Source organism: Phascolarctos cinereus, unplaced genomic scaffold, assembly GCF_003287225.1.
Source record: "Phascolarctos cinereus isolate Bilbo 61053 unplaced genomic scaffold, phaCin_HiC Scaffold_726;HRSCAF=1367, whole genome shotgun sequence".
NCBI lineage: Eukaryota > Metazoa > Chordata > Mammalia > Diprotodontia > Phascolarctidae > Phascolarctos > Phascolarctos cinereus.
In genome coordinates this window covers 80,666,479-80,677,276 of record NW_027556098.1, presented here as the reverse complement: position 1 = coordinate 80,677,276, position 10,798 = coordinate 80,666,479, and positions in this window count along the sequence as shown.

The window sequence follows — 10,798 nt, the reverse complement described above, 5'->3', positions numbered from 1 at the left end:
TTTTTTTTAATTTCTGCATGTATCCACTCATTCCACATGCACAAAGATTAGTAAAGAAAGATTAATCTCTATGTTTATGCTTGTTTTATCTAAACAACTAGCCCTGCCTCCAAAAAACAGCAAAACAAAAAAAGTTCACTGAGAAACAAATACCAAAAAAATTTTTTCAAGGTATGTATGTATTTAATGAGGGCCTGTGTTAATTTTCAAGGGAAAAGCAGGAAAAAAGTTTATTCAAAAAAACTCTTTTGAAACTCAATGAATAAATAACTATTTCCTAATAGAACCCCAAGCAAATAATGCCAATTGAGATTTGAGAAGGTTGCTTAGGGATGCCTTGGAAATTTTCTCATAGTCCCAGTCCCAAGGATTCATAAAGCAATTTTTAGAGTAATAGTAAGTCCCAAGGTAGCATTACTGCTATTTTGTGCCCATTAGCCATCCTGAATTAATTCATTGAAATTTCCAGGCAAACATATAAAATCGAAATTCCATAGATTTTGGGAAATTCTGCCAGTTAATAAGAATACCATTTCCACTCAAAAGAGTTCACTTTGAATCTTTTCTTGGTCATTTTATATTCTCTACCTGGCCTCAAGGAACCACTTCATTTCCATATGTACCTTTTAAAAATGGCATAGCAGGTGTATCTACCCAAAACTGGAAGGTTAATTCAATTCTATTCAAGACAGCTTTATTGATATGGTTCAGATTCATGGCAAAAGACATTCGAAGATTTTTCTTTTACTAACTTGATACATAGTCCCCTTAGAGATAAAGGGAAAAGTGGACATAAATTTGATTTAAAAAAATATCTTTTTATTGGACACAATCCAGGCATTATTTAAGCCATGACTCACTGTAGAATCCAGTTATATTATTTTAGTCTAGTTGCTTTCCTAGAGAGAAAAAAACCCTCAGATTTAGTGAGGGTTCCATGTATTTTTATTTTTGTTATTTTGGATACAGTTGAATTTAAAAATAGAAAAATGCTTATTCAATGTTTAAAATGAATTCTTCAAGAGAGATGTAGCTTTATTTAAACATAGTATAGTTCTTTCCTTATGGGAAGATGAAAGTAAAGAGGAAATAAAAATTTCTTTGTCCAATCGTCCTCATTGTTTTTCTACCTCCATCTAAGATAAACTGAAGTCAGATGAGCTGTACAGTATTTCTAGATAAGCATCATTAAGTATTTACCATGGCTTTGTTGTCTGGCAGAGGACCTCAGGAGCCTCTTCTTCTGAATATCAGGGGATGGGGTCACCTATGGATCCATAGACTATCTGTCACATGACCGTAACAATAGTTGTGAGGGACCTTTTGCCTAGCCATGATTTCAGCAGTGAAAAACACCGAGGGGGGGAAAGTCAGTACAATGTCCAGTTGTCAAGAACTATAGGCAGGAGACAGATTCTTGCTAGGTCATCATGGTGTCATTTAAAGGCAAAAGACAGCTGACCTAAGAAAATCCAGAAAATAGCAGGTAAGTAAGAGACTAGCAAGTGTTCTAGGCTACAAAATAGCAATATCAAAGTGGCTGGGGCCTATGAGAACAATGAATCATAATCAATTCCTGTCCGTTGGATAACTCATTGGAACACTAAGTGAAGAGGAGTAGGTCCAGTGAAGGACTACTCTACAGATTGCTCTCAAGCACCTATCTCTGGAGGTATGCAACAAAGAGAGAACTGGAGTCAGGATGCTGGTGAACATAGTTCTGAATATTAAGGAATTGAGACAGCGCTAAAGCTAAATTGGCAGAGTTAAACCTAAAGGCAACAAATTTACTGTTTGACTCACTCTCACTGGAGTTCTCACGGTGACAGAAGCCATACAGAACATCTACCCACGTAGGGGTAGCAAGCAACTCCAATAGCCCTAAATGTTCATGGGCAGAGAACTGAGGTCATTAAGCAAGGTACCTGAAAACAAGTTTCTTCACTAGAAACAATAAACTGTCAAAAGTAGCAGTCACATCAGAAGTGCCTAGATTATCTGGCCAGTGACTAGATTAATACATAAAGATTCATATATAGATTAGATAAAGGAATGGGACAGAATCCATTTTGCCTTTGATGAAAGAAAGAAAACAAAGCAAAGATGTTACAATCATGATCTCAGACAAGGTAACAGTAAAATTAGATGATTAAAAAGAGATAAACTAGGAAATTATACACACACACACACACACACACATATATGTATATATACATATACATACATACATATATATATATATATATATATATATATATATATATATATATATATATCACAGGGATATATGATGTCTGATCGTTTTGCAGTTGCATACTTTTAAGTCTTGAGGTGATCATGGTAATCCAAGATGCTCTATATAATTTGAAGTTGCTTTGAATGGAATTTCTGTTTTCTAACTCTTCCTCCTGTGTTTAGATAACATACAAAAAGGGTATCAGTTTCATAGGTTTGTTTTAGATTCTACTGCTTTTAATCTTTTTATCATTTTTAGCTGATTCTCTAGGCTTTACTATTCCTTGTTCTATTAATCTGAGTATTTTTTTGAAATATTTATTTATTACTTTTATCAGTTTTGTTGGCAGATAATTAGGAAACCAGTTTCCATCAATTTCCTTTATTTCTTTTTCATCTGTGGAGATATATGTATATGCATGTATGTATGCCTGTATGTATGTATACACACACACACACACACTCTCTCTCTCTCTCTCTCTCTCTCTATATATATATATATATATATATATGTGTGTGTGTGTGTGTGTATACATACATACAGGCATACATACATGCATATATATATATATATATATATATATATATATATATAGAGAGAGAGAGAGAGAGAGAGAGAGAGAGAGACTTGGTTCTCTCTTTTTTGAAATCAAATTAGTGAATGAATTTGTTTAGATTTGTCTAAGTCTGAAAAGGACACATAAAAGTTACACAATCATTTTTATTTTATTATTTCTCCCTGTATTTAAATTGCTTTTTCCTTTAAATAGACTTTACACCATTCAGTATGTATATGTTTGGTATTGATATAATCATATTATCTATGATGCTTTTAAGCATTATATAATTTCCTAGCTTATCTCTTTTTAGTCACATAATTTTACTATTACCTTGTCTGAGATCATGATTTTAACATCTTTGCTTTTTTTTTCTTTCACCAAAGGCAAAATAGATTCTGTCCTATTCCTTTATCTAATCTCTGTGTGAATCTTTATGTTCAAATTATGTTTTCTATGAACAACATATTTTTAGACTGCTTTCTAATTCATTCTTCTATCTTCCTCTGTTTTATGGGAAATTTCATCTCATTCAAATTCATAGTTATGATCATTAATTGCATTTTGTTCTTGAGTCTTATCCTATTAAAATGAGTCCTTTCTTAGACCCCCACCCTCTCTTTTTTAAGAAAAATAAGAAGAAAAAACAAAGAGCTTCAGATTAATAGTAGTTATCTACAATTGGAGCAGTATGTTTCCATCCAGTTTTTCTTTCCTCTCTTCATTCATCTCAGGTCTTGGTTTCTAGGTGTTACTCTTTCTTTCTCTCCTTAAAATCCCCACTTTATAATCGATCCCCTTTAGTGTCAGTTTGTTCCATTTGTGGCTATTCCTGCCTAATTGCTACTCTCCCTTTTAAGCCCCTCTTCCTTCTTTCTGTTTTCACCTATTTCCCTATTGATTTTAGTGTATTTCTACTGTATATTCTTTTTGTGTTTGTATATGTAATGAATCTTTCTTCCCATGAAAATATAAAAAGCATGAGATGTTTTCTCCCCATGCATTACTCCATGTTTATACTTTCTTCTGACATTCCCCAGTTATGAAGAATGGTTTCTTCCTCCATCTCTTTCATTTTTTCATGAATACATTCTTTTTAAACAAAGAATTGCAAAACTCCACTTAGGCCCTGTATTTGTCTTTCTTTGTTCCTTCTTTGGCTCTTAAAGGCAGTGAGATCTGGAATGGACAATGATCTCTTTTTTTCCCTGTTAAGCTGTAAACAGTTATCATTTAGCCCTTTTAAATTGCTCAAAGGTATTTACATTCATAATTTTCCTTCTCTCTTATATTTGGGTTTCAAAAATTCTTCCCAACAGTAATGCTTGAAAATATTCTATTTTACTAAAGATCCTCTTTCTCCCTTGTCAAATTATACTCAGTTTTTCAGGATGTAACAAGTAGTTTTAGCTTTTTTTTTTACACATCATATTCCAATATTTCTTTTATTTTATACTAGTTGCTGCTAAGTCTTGTATAGAAGGGAAATGAACTGGGCATTGCTATTGGAGCAATCTCTTGATAGTTCAGTGAGTTCCTTTTTCCCACTGAGTCTTATGTCCCTAGATTTCCAGTAGTGATCTGTGGTTTACATGCAAGGTAAACATACTTTATGGGATACTGAGAGAAGAGGAAGAGAGGGAGAGAAGGGAAGGAAGACACAGAGAGAGATTTAATAGGTACAATAACTATCAAGTACATGGACCATCATAGGAAATTCCTAGTTCAATAAAAGCACACAAATCAATAGAAATGGGACAAACTAAAGGAACAAACTAAGAGATGTCATATAGACTTCCCAATTCCTACCAGAGGGAGAGAGAAAAGGAGAAAAATAAGAAGGGGGGCTTCTTGTTTTTACTTTTCAGAGGAGAAGCCTTTTATTGATCACTATTTGTATAGAAGGTAAGAATTCAGGATGCTCTCTACTGCTCCATTTTCTGGAACAGAAGAGACACAATGTTCAAACACAGAAGAGAGATAGCATGAGAGCAGACCTAAACCACTATTCTCTTGCACAACTGAAAAGAAAGAGCACAAGGTTAAAAGAAATTGAAACTTTTCCTACTTGTCCTTTAGTCCATTAAACTGTGAGTTCTGTGAAAGCAAGAATTCTTTTTTCTTTCTTTGTATCCTCAGTGCTTCACATAGTGCCCAACACAGTTAGCACTTAATAAATGCTTGTTTACTGACTGACTAATTAGTTGGATTCTGTTTCTTCTTACCTAGGTCTTCTTTGCTTTGCCCTCCTGAGAAATGGAAAAAATGCCTGCATGCTAAGTTTAGTCAGTGGAAGTTGTGTCTTTTCCAAAGAAGATTGAATCAAGGTGGCTCTGTCCTGTCCATTACAGAAAATTGCTCTATCAATCTGGTCAACTTGAAATGTCAGAGGACACCCTATCCTAAGATCCATTTTTCTAGATTATGCCAGGGAGTAGGAGAGCTATTATGACATTTTCTCAATTCCAAACAACTACAAGGTAACTGGATGACAACTGATAACTTACAAAATTATAAAGGTGGTTGAGTTGGCAGGTCATTAACTGGATGGGAACTCTGAGCAAATAAGTTCAAGTACAACATGAATCTGAGCTCAGTTGAAGCCCATCAGATCCTTCTTGATCTTGGTTTGTAGCCTCTATATACATTACTTGGGCCAACTTTTATTTTCAATTTTACCTTTTACCTTTGACTCTTGTCTTAATGCTTTTGTAATAAATTATTGCCCTTTGAGTCTGGTTACTCAACAAGCATTTATTAAACATTTACTATATTCCAAACACTATGCTAAGTAGTAGAAATACAAATACAAGCATAAAGGAGTCCATTTTCCCAAGGTATTTATATTCTAATGGGGAAATACAACACATAAAAGGAAGTTGAAAAGGGTGGTGGGGGAGATACTCACAGGAACGTGGTAGAGAAAGTCCAGAGAGTCAGGAGTAGGGCCTGGTGAGGAATTGTGACATGGATGGCCTGGGCATATTCCTTAGAATGGAGGTTTTGGAAAGAAGCAGTCATCATCAAAAAAAGGGGGGATGGGGCTGCAGGGGAAAAGTGTACTTACAGCGTGAGAATTTCAGGAGTGGACCGAACTTCTAGGGTGAGAAGACTTCTGTGGCATGGTAGAGAAAATCCAGAAAATCAAGAATGAAACCTGAATATTATGTTACTGATTATCTCCTTTGACCTTTCTCTTTTTTTGGGGGGGGTACTCAATTTTTAACTTTTTTATTATTTTTTGTCTTATTAATTTACTTATTTTTAGTTTTCAGCATTCACTTCCATAAGATTTTGAGTTCCAAATTTTCTCCCCATCTCATCCCTCCCCCAACCCAAGATGGCATGCATTCTGAATACCCCTTCCCCTAATCTGCCCTAGCTTCTATCTTCCCCCACCCCATTCTCTTATCCACTTCCCCTTCAATCTTCCTGTAGGGCAGGATAGATTTTTATGCCCCATTACCTGTATTTCTTATTTCCCAGTCACATGTGAAAACAATTTTAACATGTGTTTTTAAAACTTTGGGTTCCAAATTTTCTTCCTTCCTCCCTCCCCACCCACCCTCATTGAAAAGGCAACCAACTCAATACAGGTTATACATGTATAGTCATGAAAAACACTTCCATAGTAGTCATGATGTGAAAAAAAACTAACTATATTTCCCTTTATCCTATTCTGACCCCATTTATTCTATTCTTTCTTTTGACCTTGTCCCTCCTCATAAGTGTTTGCTTCTGATTACCCCTTCCTCCAATCTGCACTCCCCTTTATTATCCCCCCACCTCCCACTGTCTTGTCCCCTTCCCTCCTATTTTCCTATAGGGTAACATAGATTTCCATACCCAGTTGACTGTGTATGTTATTCCCTCCTTAAGCCAAATCCTATGAGAATAAGATTCACTCATTCCCTCTCACCTTCCCCCATTTCCCCTCCACTGTAAAAGCCTTTTCTTGTCCATTTCATGTGAGATAATTTACTCCATTCTCTCCCTCCCTTTCTCCTTCTCCCAGTATAACCCTCTCTCACCCCTTAATTTTATTGTCCAGCTATCACCCCTTCATCCTCAACTCACCTTGTGGCCTTTGTCTCTATCTATCTATCTATCTATCTATCTATCTATCTATCTATCTATCTATCTATATGCATAAATATAATTTTTTCCCCTCCAACTACCCTAATACTGACAAAGGTCTCATGAGTTACAAATATCATCTTACCATGCAGGAATGCAAACAGTTCAAACTTAATAAGTCTCTTATGATTTCTCTTTCCTGTTTACCTCTTCATGTTTCACTTAAGTCTTATATTTGAAAATCAAATTTTGTATTCAGCTCTGTTCTTTTCATCAAGATTGCTTGAAAGTCCTCTATTTCACTGAATATCCATTTTTCCCCTAAATGATTATGCTCAGTTTTGCTGCATAGGTGATTCTTGGTTGTAATCCTATCTCCTTTACGCTTGGGAATATTATATTCCACGCCCTCTGGTCCCTTAATGTAGGAGCTGCTAAATCTTGTGTTATCCTGATTGTGTGTCCACAATACTTGAATTGTTTCTTTCTGGCTGCCTGTAATATTTTCTCCTTGACCTGGGAACTCTGGAATTTGCCTACAATATTCCTAGGAATTTTCCTTTGGGGATCTCTTTCAGGAGGTGATAGGTGGCTTCTTTCCATTTCTATTTTGCCCTCTAGTTCTAAAATGTCAGGGCAGTTTTCTTTGATAATTTCTTGAAAGATGATATCTAGGCTCTTTTTTTTTATCACAGCTTTCAGATAGTCCAATCCAGGTTAGTTGTTTGTCCAATGAGATATTTCATGTTGTTTTCTACTTTTTTCATTCTTTTGGATTTTTTTACAGTGTCTTGATTTCTCATAAAGTCACTAGCTTCCAATTGCTCCATTCTAATTTTTAAGGAAATATTTTCTTCAGTAAGCTTTGTACTTCCTTTTCCATTTGGCCAATTCTGCTTTTTACAGTGTTATTCTCCTCATTGACTTTTTGGACCTCTTTTGCCATTTGGGGTAGGCTATTTTTTAAGGTGTTATTTTCTTCAGTATTTTTGGGTCTCTTTTAGCAAACTGTTGACTTGTTTTTCAAGATTTTCTTGCATCACTCTCAGTTTTTCCTCTACTTTTCTTACTTGATTCTCAAATTCCTTTTTGAGCTCTTCCATGGCCTGGGAGTGATTCATATTTTTCTTGGAAGCTTTGGATGTAGGAGCTTTGACTTTGTTGTCTTCTTCTGGTTATATGTTTTGATCTTCTTTGTCACCAAAGAAAGATTTTGTGGTCTGACTTTTTTAGCACCTTTGTTTGTTCATGATCCCAGCCAATTGCTTGAGTTATAAACTCTTTATTAAGGTAGGGTCTGCTTCCAGTGTGGAGAATGTACTGTTCAAAGACTTGGGCATTTTGTGCAGCTGTTTTCAGAGATACTTCTAGGAACCTGTAAGTTTTCAGTTCTTCGAAGGTGGTATGATAAGGGGTGAGGTGTTTACTCCTTTCCTGGCCTGTGCTCTGGTCTATGAGTGACCATAAGCAGTCTTTCTGCCTTCTCTTTTCTTCTGGTGGAGAGGATTCTCTCTTCACCACTACTACAAGCTCCACTATGCCAGTGCTCCACCCCACGACTGCCACCCAGGACTGCAACCCAGATCCAAACACGGACAAAGCAAGAGAATCCTACCTTGGCACCAGCAAAGAGATTCCTGCATTTGCCCTCTGATCAGACACTGGATCCCCATTCTTGTGGGCCAAGAGCTCCACAAGCAACCACCACCCCAGGGCTTCCCTAAGACCGGGGCTGGGACAGAGCTTCTCTCTAACCATGGCCACAGACTTTTCCTACTGACCTTCTTAGTTGTCTTTGGCATTTGTGAATTGAGAAGTCTAGAAACTGCCCCAGTTGCCTGTGATTCAGTACTCTGAGAACTGCTCCAGGTTTGCTGACACCTGGTTTTTGCCTGTGAGCCCATGCTGAACCGCATTCCTCTCCAAGCTCAGCACAATAGACCTTTCCAATCAACAACCTTTCTAGGTTGTCTTGGGCTGGAAATTTGTTTTACTTTGTCTTTTTGTGGGTTCTGCTGCTCTGGAATTTGTTTAGAACCATTTTTACAGGTATTTGGAGGAGTTTGGGGGAGAGCTCAAGGAAGTCACTGCTCTCCTTTGACCTTTCTAATAATAATAAAGGCCACCTCTGAGCAATTTAATCTGAATTTCCTGAATAATCTAGAATCTTGCCGTTCCCAGAATCCCAACACCCACTAAACTGAAAGCCTCTTACTGGCAATGTAAAAACAAAAAAAATCAATCCATTAATGGTCAGCAGAGAAAGAGTACTGGCTTGACTTCCAGGGGTGGAATAGAAAAAGCAGAAAGCAACTGAACTCTCCCAACATTCCCCTCCGCACAACCTTAAAATAAAGCCTCAAACTGAATTCTGAAGCAGAAGAGTAAATCAAAGGTCAGGGTGAGAAATTTTTCTAGCCCAAGACAACCTAGGAGGTCAGAAGGAGAGGTCTGTCACATTGGAGTAAGACCTAACCTGAAGCCCACAAGGTGGCATCACTAGCTGTAGGCCTTGGCGGCAGCAATAGCAGCAGTAGCAGTCTCAGGAGCTCTCGAGCTGGAGATGTTTAGAAGATTAGACACCTGGTCAGAAAGCAATTATAGGGGACCCCTGTGCTAGCAATGGGCAAATGACAGGGCATTATTAAGCAACTCCATTGCCTATCCCCACTTCCAGGTCACAGTTCCAGGACACAGAGTAACACTTGCAGTCTCAAAAAAGCAGGATCCCTAAGGAACAATATCATTTCCAGTCCCAAAGAAGCAGGGGCCCCGAGGAACAGTATTGTTTTTGGCTGCAACGTTCTGGAGCTCTTCCTGAGTAAGGACCAGAGCTCAGAACAGGAAAACAGTAACAACAGCTTTCTGTTCCCCAGATTACCCACCTTGGAAGCACCAAAAACTTCCAAACCCCCAGCACTAGCTCCAAAATCAATAGTACAAAGAAGTCTGAAGCTTGTGACAGTCTCCTCCTCCCTCTACCCACTCCCTACCCATTCCAGGAACATTTGGACTTTAATATAAAGTCCAAAGTCAAGAAATAGACAAGAAAAATGAGCAAACAAAAAAAGAACTTGACCACAAAAATCTACAATGGTGACATGGTAGGTTATGGAAGATCAAGATGGATCATGGATCATGGAAGATCAAGATACAAACTCAGCAGATGATGTCAAAACAGCTATAAGCAAAACCTCAAAGAAAAAAAAAACTATTAATTGGAACAAGTCCAACAAGAATTCCTCAAAGAGCTAAAAATGATTTTCAAAATCAAATAAGAGAGGTAGAGGAAAGATCAGGAAAAGAAATAAGAGCAATGCAATAAATAAATATGAAAAGACATAACAGCTTGGTAAAAGAGGCACAAAAAATGCTGAAGAAAATAACACCTTTAAAACAGAATGGGATAAATGGAAAAGGAAGTACAATTAGAGAAAATAATTCCTTTGAAATTGGAATTGGGCAAGTGAAAGCTTATGACTCCATAAGAAACAAAAAACAATAAAATGAAGTCAAAAGAATGAAAAAATAGGAAAAAAAATGTGAAATATCCCATCATAAAAATACCTGACCTGGAAAGCAGATTGAGGAGAGGTAATTTAAGAGCTATTGGAATGCCTGAAAGTTAAGATTTAAGAAGCCTAAATACCATATTTCAAGAAATCATAAGGAAAACTACCTAGGGTAAAATAGAAATTGAAGGGATCCACTCATAACTACCTGAAAGAGACCCCAAAATGAAAACTGACAGCCAGAGCTCCCAAGTTAAAAAATAAAACACTTCAACAAGCCAGAAAGAAACCATTCAAATATTGTAGAGTCACAGTCAGGACCAAACAAGACTTAGCAGAGATCATGTTAAAGCAGTGGAGAGCTTAGAAGATGATATTCCAGAAGGAAAATCAGCTAGGATTACTACCAAGAATGAC